Source organism: Pongo pygmaeus, chromosome 13, assembly GCF_028885625.2.
Source record: "Pongo pygmaeus isolate AG05252 chromosome 13, NHGRI_mPonPyg2-v2.0_pri, whole genome shotgun sequence".
NCBI lineage: Eukaryota > Metazoa > Chordata > Mammalia > Primates > Hominidae > Pongo > Pongo pygmaeus.
In genome coordinates this window covers 7,214,253-7,235,721 of record NC_072386.2, presented here as the reverse complement: position 1 = coordinate 7,235,721, position 21,469 = coordinate 7,214,253, and positions in this window count along the sequence as shown.

The following is a 21,469-nucleotide window of genomic DNA, read 5'->3' as shown; positions in this document are numbered from 1 at the left end:
GGAACGAGGAAAGGAACGTCGAATGGAACGTGGAATGGAAAGTGGAAAGATAGGTGGAAAAGAATGGAATGGAATTTCGGAGGGAATGGAATGGAATGTGGAATGGAATGTGCAACGGAACGTTTAATGCGATGCAATGCAAAGTAGCATGGAAAGTGGAATGTGGAGTGGAATGGAATGCAATGTGGAATGGAATGGAATCGAATGTGGAAAGGAATGCAATGGAATGGAATGTGGAATGGAATGGAAGGGAATGTGGAATGGAATGGAATGGAATGTGGAACGGAATGGAATGGAATGTGGGAACGAATGGAATGGAATGTGAAATGGAATGGAATGGAAAGTGTAATGTAATGGAATGGAATCTGGAATGGAATGTGGAATGGAATGGAATGGAATTTGGAGTTGAATGTAATGGAATGGAATGGAATGTGATATGGAATCGAATGGACTCTGGAATGGAATAGAATGTAGAATGGAATTGAATGTTGAGTGGAACGGATTGGAATGGAATGCAATGGTATGTGGAATGGAATGGAATGTGGAAATGAATGGAATGGAATGGAATGGAATGTGGAATGGAATGGTATTTGGAATGGAATGAAACGGAATGCAATGGAGTGGAATGGCATGGAATGGATTGGAACGTGGAAAGGAATGGGATGGTATGTGGAATGTGGAATGGAATGTGGAATGGAATGGAATGGAACGTGGAGTCAAATGAAACGTGGAATGAAATGGATCACGGAATGGAACGAGGAAAGAAACGTCGAATGGAAAGTGGAATGGAATGTGGAATGGAATGGAATGGAATTGAATGTGGAAAGGAATGGAATGGAATGTGGAATGGAATGGAATGGAATTGAATGTGGAATGGAATGGAACGGAATGTGGAATGGAATGGATTGGACTGGAATGGAATGGAATGTGGAATGGAATGTGGAATGGAATGTGAACTGCAATGTGTAATGGAATGGAAGGGAATGTGGCATGGAATGCATAGGAATGTGGAATGGAATGCTTAATGGAATGGAAGGCAATTGAATGTGCTATGGAATGGAATGGAGTGTGGAATTCAATAGAAAGCATTTGAATGTGGAATGGAATGGAATGGAATGTCATGGAATGGAATGTGGAATGGAATGGATTGGAATGGCATGGAATGGAATGTGGAATGGAATGTAGAATGGATTATGGAATGTTATGCGATGCAATGTGGAATGGAATGTGGAATAGAATGGAAATGAATGTGGAATTGAATGTGGAATGGAATGGAATGGAATGTGGAATGGAATGTAGAATGGAATGTGGAATGGAATGTGGGATTCAATGGAATGGAATGTGGACTGGAATGTGGAGTGGAATGTTGAATGGAATGGAATGGAATGTGGAATGTATTGGAATGTTGAATGGAATGGAATGGAATGTGGAATGGAATGTGTAAAAATGGAATGTGGAATCAAACGGAATGGAATGTGAAATGGAATGGAATGGAATGGAATGTGGAATGGAAGATAGATTGGAATGGAATGCAATGGAATGTGGAATGGAATGAAACGAGGAATGGAAAGGAACATGGAATGGAATGAGGAATGCAACGTCGAATGGAACGTAGAATGGAAAGGGGAATGGAACGTGGAATGGAATGGAATGTGGAATGGAATGTGGAATGGAATGTAGTGGAATGGGGAATGGAATGTGGAAAGGAATGGAATGGAATGTGGACTCCAATGTGGAATGGGATGGATTGGAATGTGGAGTAGAATGTTATGTGGAATGGAATGTGGAATGGAACGTGGAATTTAATGTGGAATGGAATGGAATAAAAAGGAATGGAACAAGGAATGGAAGGTGGAAAAACCATGGTATGGAACGTGGAATGGGACATGGAATGGAACTTGGAGTGGAACGTGGAATGTAATGAGGAATGGAAAAGAATGGAGGCTTCAGTGGAAAGGAATTTAATGTGGAATGGAATTTAGTGCAATGTGGAATTGAATGTGGAATGAAACATGGATTGGAACATGGATTGGAACGTGGAATGAATTGTGGAAGGGAATTTTGAATGAGAAAAGGAATGCAATGGAATGTGGAATGGAATGGAATGGAATGTTGAATGGAATGGAATTGAATGTGGAATGAAATGTGGAATGGAATGTAAAACGGGACGTGGAATGGAATGGAATGGAATGTGGAATGGAATGTGGAATGGAATGTGGAATGGAATGGAATGGAATGTGGAATGAATGGAAAGGAATGTGGAATGGAATGGAATGGAATGTGGAATGGAATGGAATGGAAAGAAGAATGGAATTGAATAGAATGGAATGGAATGAAGTGGAATGCAATGGAATGTGGAATGGAAAGGAATTGAATGGAACGGAATGGAATGCAGAATCGAAAGGAATGAATTGTCGATTGGAATGTGGAATGGACCGGAATGGAATGTGGAATGAATTGTGAAATGGAATGTGGAAAGGAAAGTGGAATGGAATGGCATATAATGTGTAATGGAATGTCGAATGGTACGCGGAATGGAATGGAATGGAATGTGCAATGGAATGGAATGGAATTGAATGGATTGCGGAATGGAACTCGGAATGGAATGGAATAGAATGTGGAATGGAATGGAATGGAATGTGGAATGGAATGTCGAACAAAATGGAGTGGAATGTGGAATGGAATGTGGAATGGAGTCACGTGGAATGGGGAATGGAATGTGGAATGGAATAGAATGGAATGTGGAAACTAATGTGGAATGGAATGCAATGGAATGTAGAATCGAATAGAATGTGGAATGGAATGGAATAGAATGTGGAATGGAATGTGGAATGGAATGGAGTGGAATGGGGAATGGAATGTGGAATGGAATGGCGTGGAAAGTGGAAGGGAAAGTGGAATGGAATGGAATGGATTGTGGAATGGAATGGAATGGAACGTGGATTGGAACATGGAATGGAATGAGGAATGGAATGGAATGGAATGTGGAATGGAATGGAATGGTATGCGGAATGGAACGGAGTGAAATGTGGAATGGAAAGTGGAATGGAACGTGCATTGGAACGAGGATTGGAACGTGGAGATAAAAGTGGAATGGAATTTGGAATATGGAACCGAAAGGAATGTAATGTGGAATGGAAAGGAATAGAACTTGGAATGGAATGAAATGAAATGTGGCATTGAATGGAATGGAATTTCGAATGGAATGTGGAACGGAATGGAATGCAATGTGGAATGGAGTGGAATGGTATGTGGAATGGAATGGACTAGAATGTGGAAAGGAATGAAACTGAATGGAATGTGGAATGGAATGAAATGAAAGGTGGAATGGAATGGAACGGAATGTGAAATGGAAAGGAATGGAATGTGGGATGGCATGGAATGGAATGTGGAAAGGAATGTGGAATGTAATGGACTGGAATGTGGAAAGGGATGGAAAAGAATGTGGAATGGAATGCAATGGAATGTGGAAAGGAATGCAATGGAATGTGGAAAGGAATGTGGAATGGAATGCAATGGAATGTGGAATGGAATGTGGAATAGAATGTGGATTAGAAGGTGGAATGGAATGGAATGTAATAGAATGGAATGGAATGTGGAAAAAAAAGGAATGCAGAATGGAATGGAATGTGCAATGGAATGTGGAATGGAATGGAATGGAATGTGGGAAGGAATGTGGAATGGAATGTGGAATTGAACGTGAAATGGAATGGAATGGAATTTGACATGGAAAGTGGAATGGAATGGAATGGAATGTGGAATGGAACGTGGAATGGAACGTTGAATCGAATGGAATGTGGAATGGAAGTTGCAATGCAATGTGGAATGGAATGGAATGGGAAGCGGAATGGAATGGAATGTGGAATGGAATGGAATGTGGAATGGAATGCAGTGGAAAGTTATATGGAATTGAATGTGGAATGGAAAGTGTAATGGAATTTAATGGATCGTGGAATGGAATGTGGAATGCAATGGTATGGAATGTGGAATGGAAAGTGGAATGGAATGGAATTTAATGTGGAATATAACGGCGTGTGGAACGGAAAGAGGAATGGAATGGAATGAAATGTGGAATGGAATGTGGAATGGAACGTGGAATTCTATGGAATGGAAAGTGGAACGGAATATGGAATGAAACGTGCAATAGAATGTGGAATGAATTGTGGAATAGGAAGTGGACTGCAATGTACAATGGAATGTGGAATGGAAAGTGGAACGGAATGGAATGGAATGTGGAATGGAACGTGGAATGGATTGTGGAGTGTAATGTGGAATGGAATGTGCAGTGGAATGTGGAATGGAATGTGGAACGGAAAGAAATGGAACGTGGAATGGAATGGAATGGAAGGTGGAATGGAATGGAATGGAATGAGCAATGGAACGTGGAATGGAATAAAAATGGAATGTGGAATGGAATGGAATGGCCTGTGGCACGGAATGTGGAATGGAATGGAATGCATTGTGGAAGGAATGTGGAATGAAATGGAATGGAATGTGGAAGGGAATGTGGAATGGAATGTAGAATGGAATGGAATGTGGAAAGGAATGTGGAATGGAATGAAATGGAATGTTGAATGGAATGTGGAAAGGAATGTAATGGAATGTGGAATGGAATGTGGAATATAATGGAAAGGAATGGAATGTGGAGTGGAATGGAATGGAATGGAATGTGAAAGGGAATGTGGAATGCAATATGGAAAGAAATGTGGAATGGAATGTGGAATGAAATGGAATGGAATGTGGAATCAAATGTGGAATGGAATGAAATGAAAAGTGGAAAGGAATGTTTAATGGAATGGAATGCAATTTTGAATGGAATGTGGAATGTATTATGGAATGGAACTTCGAATGGAATGAAAGGAATGTGGAATGGAACGTGGAGTGGAATGGAAGGGAAGATGGAATGGAACGTGGAATGAAACGTGGAATGGAATGTGGAATGGAAAGTGGAATGGAATGTGCAGTGGAATGTGGAATGGAACGTGGAATGGAATGGAATGGAAAGTGGAATGGAACGTCGAATGGAATGGTATGGAACGTTGAATGGAACGTGGAATGGAATGAGGAGTGGAACGTGGAATAGAAGCTGGGAAGAAATGGAATGGAATTTGGAATGGAATGGATTGTTTAATGGAATGTGGAATTGAATGTGTAAAGGAAAGTGGAATGGAACGTGCAATGGAATGGAATGGAATGAGGAATCGTATGGATTGGACTCTGGAATGGAATGTAGAATGGAATGTGGAATACAATGGAAGTTGGAATGGCATGTGGAATGGATTGGAATGGAATGGAATGTGGAATGGAGTGTGGAATAGAATGCGGAATGGAATGTGGAATGAAATGTGGAATGGAAAGTGGAATGTTTGGAATGTGGAATGGGGAATGGAAAGTGGAATGCAATGGAATAGGAAGTCGAATGGAAGGTGGAATGGAACGGAAAGGAACGTGGAACGGAATGTGGAATGGAATGTGGAATGGAACGTGGAATGGAATGGAATGGAATGAGGAATGGAATGTAGAATGGAATGTGGAATGGAATGTGGAATAGAATGGAATGGAATGTGGAACGGAAGGTGGAATGGAAAATAGAATGGAATGTAATGGAATGTGGAATGGAATGTGAAATGGAATGTGGAATGGAATGGAATGGAATGTGGAATGGAACGTGTAATGCAATGGAATGGATTCTGGCATGGAATGTAGAATGGAATGTGGAAAGGAACGTGGAATGGAATGGAAAGGAATGTGGAATGGAACATGCCATGGGATGGAATTGAACATGGAAAGGAACGTGGAATGAAATGTGAAATGGAATGTGGAATGGAACGTGAAATGGAATATGAAATGGAAGGATTAATGGAACGTGGAATGGAATGGAATGGAAAGTGGAAATGAACGCGGAATGGAATGGTATGGAACGCGGATTGAAACGTGGTATGGAATGTGGGATGAAACGTGGAATGGAACGTGTAATGGAAAAGATTGGAATGTGAAATGGAATGTGGAATGGTAAGTGGAATGGAAAGTGGAAAGGAATGTGGAATGGAATGGAATGGAATGTGGCATGGAATGTGGAATAAAATGGAATGGAATGTGGAATGGGGTGGAGTGGAATCGAATGCGGAATGGAACGTGGAAAGGAATATGGAATGGAATGTGCAATGCAATGTGGAATGGAACGGCGGAATTGAATGGAATGGAGAGTGGAATGGAAGGTGGAATGCAATCTGGAATGGAATAGAAAGTGGAAAGGAATGTGGAATGAAATGTGGAATAGAATGTCGAATGGAATTTAATGTGGAATGAATGGAATGGAACGTGGAAAGGAAAGTGGAATGGAATGTGGATTGGAAAGGAATGGAAAGTTGAATTAAATGGAATGGAATTTGCAATGGAATCTAATTTAATATGGAATGTAACATGAAATGGAATGAAATGGAACGTGGAATGGAATCTCTAATAGAACGTAAAATGAAATGTGTAACGGAATGGAATAGAATGCCTAATGGAAAGTAGAATGGAACGTGGAATGGAATGGATTGAAACGTGGAATAGAACGTGGATTGAAATGTGGAATGGAATGTAGAATGGAAAGGAATGGAATGGAATGTGGAATGGAATGTGTAATGGAATGTGGAATGGAATGTGGAATGCAACGTGGAATGAGAGTGGAATGGAATGTGGAATCTAACGAGGAATTGAATGGAATGGAACATGGAATGGAATGTGGAATGTAACGTGGAATGGAATTTGGAATGGAACGTGGAATGGAATGTGCAATGGAATGTGGAATGGAAAGTGGAATGGAGTGTGGAATGGAATGTGCAATGGAAAGTGGAATGGAATGGAATAGAATGTGGAATGGAACTTGAATGTAATGGAACATGGAATGGAACGTTGAATGGAACATGGAATGGAATGTGGAATGGAATGTACAACGGAATGTGGAATGGAACGTGGAATGGAATTGAATGGAATGTGGAAAGGAATGAAATGGAATGTGTAATGGAATGGAATGGAAAGTTTAATGGAACGTGGAAATGAATGGAATGGAACGTGGAATGGAATGTGGAATGGAATGTGGAAAGAAATGGAATGGAATGTGGAAGGCAATATGGAATGGAATGGAATGCAATGTGGAAAGCAATGGAATGGAATGTGGAAAGGAATGTAGAATGGAATGTGGAATGGAATGTGGAAAGTAATGGAATGGAATGTGGAAGGCAATGTGGAATGGAATGGAATGCAATGTGGGAAGCAATGGAATGGAATGTGGAATGGATTGTGGAATGGAATGGTATGGAATGTGGAAAGGAATGGAAAGGAAGGTGGAAAGGAATGTGGAAAGGAATGGTATGGAATGGAATGTGGAATGGAATGTGGAATAGAATGTGGATTGGAATGTGGAATGGAATGGAATGTGATGGAATGGAAAGTTTAATGGAATGTGGAATAAAATTGAATGGAATGAGGAAGGGAATGTGGAATGAAATGTGGAATGGAATGTGGAATGCAATGGAATGTTATGGAATGTGGAATGAAATGGAATGGAATGTGGAATGGAATGGAATTGGACGTGAAATGGAATGTAGATTGGAATGGAATGGAAAGTGGAATGGAATGTGGAATGGAATGGCATGGAACATGTAATGGAATGGAAAGGAATGGTGAATGGAATGTCGATTGGAATGGAATGAAATGTGGCATGGAATGTTAAATGGAATGGTATGCAAAGTGGAATGGAATGTGGAATGGAACGTGGAACGGAATAGAATGGAACGTGTAATAGAATGAGCAATGGAATGTGAAATGTAACGTGGCATAGAATGGAATGGAAAGTGGAATGGAACGTGGAATGGAATGGAATGGAAAATGAAATGGAATGTGGAATGGAATGTGGAATGGAACGGGTAATGCAACGTGGAATGGAATGGAATGGAATGTGGAATGGAATTGAATGGAATGTGGAATCAAATCAGGAATGGATTGTGGAATGGAACGTGGAGTGTAATGGAATGGAACGTGGAATGGAATGTGGAATTGAATGTGGAATGGAAGGGAATACAATGGGATGTATTGTGGAATGGAACGAGGAATGGAATGGAATGGAATGCGGAATGGAATGTGGAATGAAATGTGGAATGGAAAGGAACGTGTAATGGAATGGAATGGAGTGCCGAATGGAAGGTGGAATGGAATGCCGAATTGAAGGTGGATTGCAGTGGAATGAAATGTGGAAAGGAATGTTAAAAGGAAAGTTTTGCAATGTGGAAAGGAAAGTGGAATGGAATGTGGACTGGAAAGTGTTGGAACGTGGAAGGGAACATGGAATGGAATGTGCAATTGAAAGTGGAATGGAATAGAATGGAATATGGAATATAATGGAATGGAATGTGGAATGGAACGTGGAATGGAATGGAATGAAACGTGGAAAGGAAAGTGGAAAGGAACGTCCAATGTAAAGTGGAAAGGAACATGGAATGGAATGAAATGGAATGTGGAATGGAATGTGGAATGGAATGGAATGGAATATGGAATGCAATGCAATGGAATGTGGAATGGAATGTGGAATGGAATGGAATGGAATGTGAATGGAATATCTAATGGAATGCAAAGGAAACTGGAATGGAATGAAACGGAATTGTATGGAATGTGTAATGGAATGGAATGTTTCATGGAATGCAACATGGAATGGAAAGTGGAATGGATTGTGGAACGGAATCGAATGTAATGTTGAATGTGGAATGGAATGGAATGGAATGTGGTATGGAATGTGTAATGGAATAGAATGGATTGTGGAAGGGATGTGGATTGGAATGGAATGAAATGTGGAAGGGAATGTGGCATGGAATGTGGAATGGAATGGAATGGAATGTGGAAGGAAAGTGCAATTGAATGAAATAGAGAGTGGAATGGAATGTGGAGTGGAATGTGGTATGGAATTGAATGGAATGTGGAATGGAATGTTGAATTGAATGGAAAGGAATGGAATGTGGAATGGAATGGAATGGAATGGAATCTGCAATGGAATGGCATGGAATGGAATGGAAGGGAATGTGGAATGGAATGGAATGGAACGTGGAATGGAATGGAATGTGGAATTTTATGGAATAGAATGGAAGGTGGTATGGAATGGAATGGAATGGAATGGAATGTGGAATGGAAGGAATGGAATGTGGAATTCAATGTGCAATTGAATGGAATGGAACGTGGAATGGAATGTGCAGTTGAATGGAATGGAATGGAATGGAACGTGGAATGGATTGGAATGGAATGTGGAAAGGAACTGAATGAAATGTGGAATGGAATGGAAAGTGGAGTGGAATGGAATGGAGTGTGGAATGGAAAGGCATGGAAAGTGGAATGGAATGGAATGGATTGTGGAATGTATTGGAATGCGCAATGGAATGGAATGTGCAATGGAATGTGGAATGGAATGGAACGGAATGTGGAATGGAATATGCAATGGAACGTGAAATGGAATGGAATGGAATGTGGAATGGAACATGGAATGGAATTTAATGGAATGTGCAATGGAATGTGGAATGGAACGTGGAATGTGGAATGGAATGGAATGGATTGTGGAATGGAATGGAATGGAATGTGGAATGGAATGTGGAATGGAATGGGTTGGAATGTGGAAAGGAATGTTGAATGGAATGTGGAATGCAATGGAATGGAATGTCAAATGGAAAGGAATGGAATGTGGAATGGAATGTTGAATGGAATGGAATGGAGAGTGGAATGGAATGCAATGGATCGTGGATTGGAACATTTAATGGAATGTGGAATGGAATGTGGTTTGAAATGGAATGGAAAGTGTAAAGGAATGGAATGGAATGTGTAGTAGAATCGAATGGAATGGAATATGGAATAGAGTGGAATGGAATGGAAGTTGGAATGGAAAGTGGTATGGAATGAACTGGAAAGTGGAATGGAATGGAATGGAATGTGGAATGGTTTGGAATGGAATGTGGAACAGACTGAAAAGTGGAATGGAATGGAATGGAATGTGGACTGAATTGGAATGGAATGTGGAGTCGATTTGAATGGAATTTGGAATGGAATGGAACATGGAATGGAACGTGGAAAGGAACATGGAATGGAATGGAATGGAAAGTTGAATGGAATGGAATGGAATGTGGAGTGGAATGGAATGGAATGTGGAATGGAAAGTGGAATGGAACGTGGAATGGAATGGAATTTAATTTGGAGTGGAACGTGGAATGGTATGGAATGGAATTTGGAATGGAACGTGGAATGGAACGTCTAATGGAATGTGGCATGGAACGTGGAATGGCATGGGTAATGGAATATGTAATGGAACGTGGAAAGTAATGCAACGGATATTGGAAGGGAATGTGTAATGGATTGGAATGGAACGCAGAATGGAATGTGGAATGGAATCGGGTATTGAACATGGAATGGAACGTGGAATGGAATTGAATGGAATGTTTAATAGAATGGAATGGAATGGGGAATGGAATGTGGAATGGAATGTGAAATGGGATTTGGAATGTAATCTGGAATGTAAAGTAATGGAATGTGGAATGGAATAGAGCAGAATGTGGAATTTAGTGGAATGGAATGTGGAATGGAATTTAATGTGGAGTGGAACGTGGAATGGTATGGAGTGGAACTTGGAATGGAACGTGGAATGGAAAGTGAAATGGAAAGTGGCATTGAACGTGGAATGGCATGGGTAATGGAATATGGAATTTAATGTGTAATGTAATGCAAAGGAAATTGGAAGGGAATGAGGAATGGAATGGAATGGAACGTGGAATAGAACGTGGAATGGATTGGGGAATTGAACATGGAATGGAACGTGGAATACAATGGAATGGAATGTGGAATGCAATGGAAAGGAAAGTGGAATGGAATGTGGAATGGATTGTGGAATGGAATGGAATGGAATTTGGAATGGAATGGAATGGAATGTGGAATGGAAGGTGGAAAGGGATTTGGAATGTAACGTGGAATGTAAAGTAATGGAATATGGAATGGAATAGAGTGGAATGTGGAATTTAGTGGAATGGAATGTGGAATGGAATGTGGAATGGAATGGAATGGAATGTGGAATAGAATGTGGAATGGAATGGAACGGAATCCAGAATGGAATGCAATGGAATGGAATGGAACGCTAATTGGAAAGTGGATTGGAACGTGGAATAGAATGTGATGTGGAATGAAAAAGAATGTGGAAAGGAAGGTAACGGATTGTGGAATGGAATGGAATGAATGTGGAATGGAATGGAAAAGAATGTGTAATGAAAGGTCATATGATGTGGAATGGAATGTGGAATGGAATGGCATGGAATAGAATGGAATGTGGAAGGTTATGGAATGAAAATTGGAATGGAAAGTTGAATGGAATGGAATGTTACGTGGAATGGAAAGTGGAATGGAACGTGGAATTGAATGTGGAATGGAATGGAGTGGAATGCAGAAAGGAACGTGGAATATAAATTGGAATGAAATGTGGAATGTAAAGTGGAAAGTTATGTGGAATGGAAAGGAATGGAATGTGCAATTGAATGGAATGGAATGTGGAATGGAATGGAATGGAATGTGGAATGGAATGGAATGGAATGGAATGTGGAATGGAATGGAATGGAATGGAATGTGGAATGGAATGGAATGCGAATATAATGTGGAATGGAATGGAAAAGAATCCAGAATGGAATGGAATATGGAATGGAATTGAATGGAATGCGAATATAATGTGGAATGGAATGGAAAGTAATCCAGAATGGAATGCAATGGAATATAATGGAATGGACCGTGGAAGGGAATGTGGAATTGATTGGAATGGAATGTGGAATGGAGTGGAATGTAATGTGAGATGTAATGGAATGGAATGGAAGGTGGAATGGAAGATGAAATTGAATGTGGAATGGAACGTGAAATGGAATTGAAAGGAAAGTGAAAAGGAATGGAATGGAATGAGCAATGGAATGGACTGGAACGTGGAATGGAACGTGGAATGGAAAGTGGAATGGAACGTGGAATGGAATGGAATGGAATGTTGAAAGGAATGGAATGGAATGTGGAATGGAATGGAATGGAATATGGAATGTAACTTGGAATGTAATGGAACATGGAATGGAACGCGGAATGGAAATTCTAATGGAACGTAGAATGGAACGTGGAATGGAATCAAATGGACAGTCTAAAGGAAAGTAGAAGGGAACGTGTAATGGAATGGAATGGAACGTGGAATGGAATGGAATGGTGCGTGCAATGGAATGTGGATGGAATGTGGAATGTAATGGAAAGTAACCTGGAATGGAATGGAATGGAATGTGGTATGGAATGTGGAATGGAATGGAATGGAATGTGGAATCGAATGTGGTATGGGGTGTGGAATGGAAGGTGAAAGGGAAAGTGGAATGCAATGTGGAGTGGAATATGGAATGGAATGTGGAATGAAATGGAATGGAAAGTGGAATGGAAGGTGGAATGGAATGGAAAGGAATTTGGAATGGAAGGTGGAATGGATTGGAAAGGAATTTGGAATGGAAGGTGGAAAGGAATGGAATGGAAAGCGGAATGTTATCCAGAATGGAATGGAATGGAATGTGGAATGTTATGTGGAATGGAATGGAATGGAATGAGGAATGGAATGTGGAATGGAATGGAATGGAATGTGGAATGGAATGTAGAATGGAAAGGAATGGAATGGAATGTGGAATGGAATATGTAATGGAATGTGGAATGGAATGTGGAATGCAACGTGGAATGAGAGTGGAATGGAATATGGAATGTAACGTGGAATGGAATTTGGAATGGAAGGTGGAATGGAATGTGCAATGGAATGTCGAATGGAAAGTGGAATGGAATGTGGAATGGAATGTGCAATGGAACGTGGAATGGAATGGAATAGAATGTGGAATGGAACTTGAATGTAATGGAACATGGAATGGAACGTTGAATGGAACATGGAATGGAACGTGGAATGGAATGTGGAATGGAACCTGGAATGGAATGTACAACGGAATGTGGAATGGAACGTGGAATGGAATGGAATGGAAATTTGAATGGAACGTGGAATGGAATGGAATGAAACGTGGAATGGAATGGAATGAAACGTGGAATGGAACGTGGAATGGAATCTGGAATGTAACGTGGAATGGAAACTGGAATGGAATTGAATGGAATGTGGAAAGGAATGAAATGGAATGTGTAATGGAATGGAAAGGAATGTGGAATGGAACATGGAACGGAATGGAATGGAGCGTGGAATGGAATGTGGAATGGAATGTGGAGTGGAACGTGGAATGGAATGTGGGATGGAATGGAATGGATTGTGGAATGGAATGTTTAATGGAATGTGCAATAAATTGTGGAGTGGAACGTGGAATGGAACGTGGAATGGAGTCTAATTGAACGTGGAATTGAACGTGTAATGTAAGGTCGAATGGAGCATTCAACTTAATGGAATGGAACGTGGAATGGAATGTGGAATAGAATGTGGAATGGTATGCAATGGATTGTGGAATGGAATGGAATGGAATGTGGAATGGAAGGTGGAATGGAATGGAATGGAATGTGGAACGGAATGGAATGGAACGTGGAATGGAAAGGAATGGAACTAGGAATGGAATGGAATGGAACGTGCAATGGAATGGAATGGAACGTGGAATGGAACGTGGAATGGAACATGGAATGCAACGTGGAATGGAATGTGGAATGGAATGTGCAGTGGAAAGGAATGGAATGTGGTAAGAAATGTAGAATTGAATGGAATGCAATGTGAAATGGAATGTGGAATGGAATGCAATAAAATGAGAATGGAATGTGGAATGGAATGGAATGGAATGAGGAATGGAATGTGGAATGGAAAGTGGAAAGGAATGGAATGGAATGTGGAATGGAATGTATAATAGAATGTGGAATGCAATGTGGAATTGAATGGATTGGAATATGGAATGGAATGTAATGGAAAGTTGAATGGCATGGAATCGAATTCATTATGGAATGGAATGTGGAATGGAACGGAAAGGATTGTAGAATGGAATGGAATGTGGAATCGAATTTGGAATGGAATGGAATGGAATGTGGAATGGAATGTGGCATAGAATGCGGAATGGAATGGAATGGAACGTGGAATGAAATGCGGAATGGAACATGGATTGGAATCTGGAATGGAACGTGGAATGGAATAAGGAATGGAACGTGAAATTGAATGGAATGGAATGTTCAATGGAACGTGGAATGGATTGCAATGTGACATGGAATGGAACGTGGAATGCAAAGTTGAATGAAATGGAATCGAATGTGGAATGCAATGGAATGTGTAAGGCAATGTGGAATGGAATGGAATGGAATGTGGAACGGAATAGAATGGAATGCAGAATGGAACGTGGAATGGAATGGAATGGAATGTCGAATGTACTGTGGAATGGAATGGAATGGAATAGAATGTAATGTGGAATGGAACGTGGAATGGAATGGAATGGAATGTCGAATGGACCATGGAATGGAAAGGAATGGAATAGAATGTGGAATGCAACGTGGAATGGAATGGAAGGGAATGTGGAATGGAACGTGGAATGGAATGGAATTGAACGTGGAATGGAATGGAATGTGTAAGTCAATGTGGAATGGAATGTTGGAATGTGGAATGCAATGTCGAATGGAATGGAATGGAATGTGGAACGGAATGGAATGGAATGGAATGTGGAATGAAATGGAACGTGGAATGGAATGGAATTGAATGTGGATTGGAAAGGAATGGAATGTACACTGCAATGAAAAGGAATGGAATGGAATGTGAAATGGAAAGTGGTATGGAATATGAAATGGAATGAAATGGAATGTGTAATGGAACGAAATGGAACGTGGAAAGGAATGAAATGGAAAGTGGATTGGAATGTAATGCAACGTGGAATGGAAAGTGGAATGTAACATGGAATGGAAACTAATGGAATGTGGAATGGAATTTAACGGAATGTGCAATGGAATGTGGAATGGAATGGATTGGAAAGTGGAATGTAATGTGGAAAGGAATGGAATGTGGAAGGGAATGTGGAAGGGAAATTGGAATATAATGGAATGGAATTAGCAATGGAATGTGGAATGGAACGTGGAATGGAATGGAATGGAACGTGGAGAGGAATGTGGAATGGAATATGGAATGGAAAGTGGAATGGAATGTGGAATGGAATAGAATGCAATATTTAAATGGAGTGGAATCGAATGTGGAATGGTATCTTGAACGGAAAGTAATGCACTGTGGAATGGAATGTGGAAAGGAAAGTAATGGAATGTGGAATGGAATTTTCAAAGACATGTCGATTGGAATGTAGAATGGAATGTACTGGAATGTGCAATGGAATGTGGAATGGAATGTGGAATAGAAAGTTGAATGGAACAGAATGGAATGTGGAATGAAATGTGGAATGGAATGTGGAATGGAAAGAGGAATGGAATGGAATGGAATATGGAATAGAACATGGAATGATATGGAACAGAACGTGGGATGGAAATTGGAATGGAATGCGGAATGGAATGTGGAATGGAACGTGCAACAGAATGGAATGGAACGTGGAATGGAATGGAATGGAATGTGGAATGGAATGCAGAATGGAATGGAATGGAAAGTGGAATGGGAAGTGGAATGGAAAGCAATGGAACATGGAATGGAATCTGGAATGGAATGTGGAATGGAACGTTGAAAGGAACGTGGAATGGAATGGAATGGAATGTGGAATGGAATGTGGCATTGAATGTGGAATGGAGGAATATGCAATGTATAATAGAATGTGGAATGGAATTTGCAAAGAAAGTGGAACGGAATGGGATACCTTATGGAATGGAATGTGGAATTGAAAGGAATGGAACGTAGAATGGAACGTGAAATGGAACGTGAAAAGGAACGAGAAAGGGAATGTGGAATGGATTGTGGAATGAAATGTGGAATGGAACGGAATGGAATGTGGAATGGAATGTGGAATGGAATGTGGAATGGCACGTGGAACGTAATGGAATGGAACGTGGAATGGAACGTAGAATGGAAGGTGGAATGAAGGGTGGAAAGGAATGGGCAATGGAATGGGGAATGTAATGTGGAATGAAATGGAATAGAAAGTGGAATGAAACGTGGAAAGGAATGGAATGGAACATGGAACGGAATTAGGAATGGAATTGGACTGCAACCTGGAATACAACGTGGAATGGAACAGAATGGAATGTGGAATGGAATGGAATGGAATGTGGAGAGAAATGTGGAATGGAATGTGTAATGAATGGAATGGAATGTGGAAAGGGAGGTGGACTGGAAAGGAATGCAAAGTGGAATGGAATGTGGAATGGAATGGAACAGAATGTGGAATGGAATGGAATGGAATGTGGAATGGAATGTAATTTGATGTAGAATGGAATGTGGAATGAAATGTGGAATGGAACGTGGAATGGAATGTGGAATGTGATGTGGAATGGAAAGTGGAATGCAAAGGAATGGAATGTCGAATGGAAAGTGTAATGGAACGGAATGGAATGTGGAATGGAATGTGGATTGGAAAGTGGAATGGAATGGAATGGAATGTCGAATGGAACTTGGAATGGAAAGTGGAATGGAACGTGAAATGGAATGTGGAAAGGAGCGTGGAATGGAATGAGGAATGGAATGTGGAATGGAATGTGGAATGGAATGGAATGGAATGTGGAATGGAATGGAAAGTGGAATGGAATAGATCGTGGAATGGAATGGAATGGAATGTGGATTGGAATGGAATGGGATGTGGAATGCAATTTAATGGAATGGAATGGATTGTGAAATGGAATGTGGAATGAAATTTGAAATGGAATAAAATGGAAGGTGGAATGGAGTGAAATGGAACGTGGCATGGAATGGAATGCAAAGTGGATTTTAATGGTATGGAACGTGGAATGGAATGTGGAAAGTAACGTGGAATGGAATGGAATGGAATGAGGAATGGATTGTAATGGAATGTGGAATGGAATCTGGAATGGAATGGATTCGAAAGTGGAATAGAATGGAATGGAATGTGGAATGGAATGTGGAATGGAATGGAATGGAATGTGGAATGGAAGGGAATGGAATCTGGAATGGAATGTGGAATGGAATGGTATTTAATGGAACGTGGAATAGAACGGAATGGAATGGAATGGAATGTGGAATGGAATGTAATGGAATGGAATGTAGAAGGGAATGTAATGGAATGGAATGGAATGTGGAATGGAATGTAACAGAATGGAATGGAAAGTGGAATTGAATTGAATGGGAAGTGGAATGGAATGGAATGTAACGTGGAATGGTATGGAATGGAATGAAATGGAAGGTGGAATGGCACGTGAAATGGAAAGTGGAATGGAACCTGGAACGGAATGAAATGGATCGAGTAACGCAGAGGGATTGAACGTGGAATGGAACGTATAATGGAATGGAAGGGAATGTGGAATGGAATGGAATGGAGTGAGGAATGGAATGGAAGGGAATGTGGAATGGAATGGAATGGAATATGGAATGGAACGCGGAATGGAATGGAACGGAAGGTGGAATGGAGTGGGATTGAACGTGGAAAGGAAGGTATAATGGAATGGAATGGAATGGAGTGGAATATGGAATGGTATGTGGAATGGAACGTGTAATGGAACGGAAAGGAACGTGGGATGGAAAGTGTAAAGAAATGTGGAATGTAATTTAATGGAATGTGGAATGGAATGGAATGAAATGTGGAATATAATGGACTGGAATGGAAGGTAGAATGGAATGTGGAATTGAATGGAATGTGTAATGGAATGGAATGGAAAGTGGAATGGAATGGATCGTGGAAGGGAATGGAATGGAATGTGGATTGGAATGGAATGGGATGTGGAATGCAATGGAATGGAATGGAATGCAATGTGAAATGGAATGTGGAATGGAATGTGAAATGGAAAAAAATGGAAGGTGGAATGGAATGAAATGGAACGTGGCATGGAATGGAATGCAACGTGGAATGGAATGGAATGGAACGTGGAATGGAATATGGAACGAAACGTGGAACGTTATGTAATGGAATGTAGAATGGAATGTAATGGAAAGTGGAATGGAATCTGGAATGGAATGGATTGGAAAGTGGAATGTAATGTGGAATGGAATGGAATGAAATGTGGAATGGAATGTGGAATGGAATGTGGAATGGAATGGAATGGAATTTGTAAAGGAATGTGGAATGGAACGTGGAATCGAATGGAATGGAACGTGGAATGGAATGGAAAGGAACATGGAATGGAACGTGGAATGGACTGGATTGGAACATGGAGTGGAACGTGGAATGGAATGTGGAATGGAACGTGGAATGGAAAGTGGAATGGAAAGGAATGGAATGTGGAATGGAAACTGGAATGCAATTTAATGGAATGTGGAATGGAATGTGGAATGCAATGGAATGGAATGAGAAATGGACTGTGGAATGGAATGGAGTGGAATGGAAAGTGGAATGGATTGGAATGGAATGTGTTTTTGAAAGTAATGGAATTTGGAATAGAATGGAATGGAATGGGATGAAATGTGGAATACAAAGTAATGGATTGAAATGAGGAATTGAATGGAAGGCAATGTGGAATGGAATGGAATTGAATGTGGAATAGAATGGAATATAACGTGAACTGGAATGTAGAATGGACTGGAATGGGATGTGGAATGAAATGGAATGGAATGGAATAGAATGTGGAATGCAATGGAATGGAACGTGGAATGGAATGTGGAATGCAATGTACAATGGTATGTGGAATGGAATGTGGAATGGAATACAATGAAATGTTGAATGGAGTGGAATGTAATGTGGAAAGGAATGTGGAATGGAATGGACTGGAACTTGGAATGGAATGGAATGGAATGTGAAAAGGAATGTGGAATGGAATGGACTGGAACTTGGAATGGAATGGAATGGAATGTGGAATGGAATGGAATGGAACGTGGAATAGAATGTGGAATGGAAAGTGGAATGGAATGTGTAATGGAATGGAATGGAATGTGGAATAGAATGGAATGGAATGGAATGGAATGAGGAATGGAATGTAATGGAATGTGGAATGGATTGGAATGCAATGTGGAATAGAATGGAATGGAGTGGAATGTGGAATAGAATGGAATGGAGTGGAATGTGGAAGGGAATGTGAAATGGAATGCAGAATGGAATGGATTGTAAAGTGGAAAGGAATGGAATTGAATGTGAAATGGAAAGGAATTTGGAATGTAATGTAATGTGAAATTGAATGGAAATTGGAATGGAATGGAATGGAATGTTGATTGGAAAGGAATGGAATATGGAATGGAATGGAATGGAATGGAAAGGAATGGAATGGAAAGTGAAATGGAATTTGGAATTGAATGTGGAATGGAATAAAATGAAATCAGGAATGGAATGGAATGGAATGTGGAATGGAATGTGGAATGAAATGGAATGTGGATTGGAATGTGTAATGGAAAGTGGAATGGAATGTGCAATGGAATGTGGAATGAAATGTGGAATAGAATGTGGAATGGAAACTAATGGAATGTGAAACGGAATGGAAGGTGTGATGGAATGGAATCGAATGTGGCATACAATGATGAATAGAATGTGGAATGGAATGGAATGGAATGCGGAATGAAACGTGGAAAGGAATGGAATGGAACGTGGAATGTAACTTGTAATCAAACGTGGAATGGAATGTGGAATGGAAAGTGGAATGAAATGTGCAATGGAACGTGGAATGCAACGTGGAATGGAAAGGAATGGACGTGGAAAGGCAAATCGAATTGAATGGAAAGGAACGTGGAGTGGAACGTGGAATAGAATGTGGAATGGAATGTGGAATGGAAAGTAGAATGGAATGGAATGGAACGTTGAATGGAAACGAAAGGAACGTGGAATAGAATGGAATAGAAGGTGGAATGCAACTTGGAACGGAATGTGGAATGGGACACGGAATAGATTGTAAAGCAAATTGGTATAGAATGTGGAATGGAATGTCGAATGGGATGGAAAGGAATGTGGAATGGAATGTGGAATGGAATGTAGCTTTGAATGGAAAGGAATGTGCAATGGAATGGAATGGAATGAGGAATGAAATGTGGAATGGAAACCAAAGCAATTTGGAATGGAATGCGGAATGGAAAGGAATGGAATGTGGATTGGAATGTGGAATGGAATGTGGAATGGAATGTGGAGAGGAATGCAATGGAATGTGGATTGGAATGTGGAATGGAGTGGAATGGAATGTGGAATGAATTGTGGAAAGGATTGTGGCATGGAATATAATGGAAGGTGGAATGCAATGTAGAGTGGAAAGGAATGGAATGAGGAACGGAATGGAATGGAATGTGGAATGGAATGTGGAATGGAAAGTAATGGCTTGTAGAGTGGAATGAAATGGAATGTGGATTGAAATGGAGTAGAAGGTGGAATAGAATGTGGAATGGAATGGGGAATGGAATGTGGAGTGGAATGGAAAGGAATGTTGAATGGAATGGAATGGAATGTGGAATATAATGGAATGAAATTGAATGCAATGGGAATGGAAAGGAATGGAATGTGGAATGCAATGGAATGTAAAGAAATGAGGAATTGATAGGAAAGAAATGTGGAATGGAAAGGAATGGAATGGAGAATGGAATGTCGAATGGAATTGAATAAAATACAGAATGAAGTGGAATGGAATGTGAAATGGATTGTGGAATGGAATGTGGAATGGAATGGAATGTGGAATGGAATGGAATGGAATGTTTAATAGAATGGAATGGAATGCGGAATGGAATGGAGTGGAATGTGGAATACAAAGCAATGGAATGAAATGTGGAATTGAATGGAATGGAATGTGGAATGGAATGGAATGGAATGTGGAATGGAATGGAATGGAATGTGGAATGCAATGGAACTTGGAATGGAATGTGGAATGGAATGTGGAATGGAATAGAATGGAATGTGGAATGGAGTGGAATGGAATCTGGAATAGAATGGAAGAGAATGGAATGTGGAATGGAATGTGGAATTGAATGGATTGTGGAATGCAATGTGGAATGGAATGTGTAATGGAATGGAATGGAACGGAATGTGGATTGGAATGGAACGGAAAGTTGAATGGAATGGAAAGTGAAGTGGAATGTGGACAGGAATGTGAAAAGTAATGTGGAATGGAAAGTGGACTGGAATGTGGAATAGAGTGTAATGAAACGGGGAAAGGAATGGAATGGAACGTGGATTGAAATGGAATGCAACGTGGAATGGAAAAGAATGGAACGCAGAATGGAACGTGGAAAGTAACGTGGAATGGAAGTGGAATTTTATGTGGAATGGAATGGAATATGGAATGGAATTTGGAATGGAATGCGGAATGGAACATGGAATTGAAAGTGGAAATTAATGTGGAATGGACTGGAATGGAATGTGGAATGGAATGTGCAATGGAATATTTTATGGAATGGAATGGAATGGGGAATGCAATGCGGAGTGGAAAGAAATGGAAAATGGAA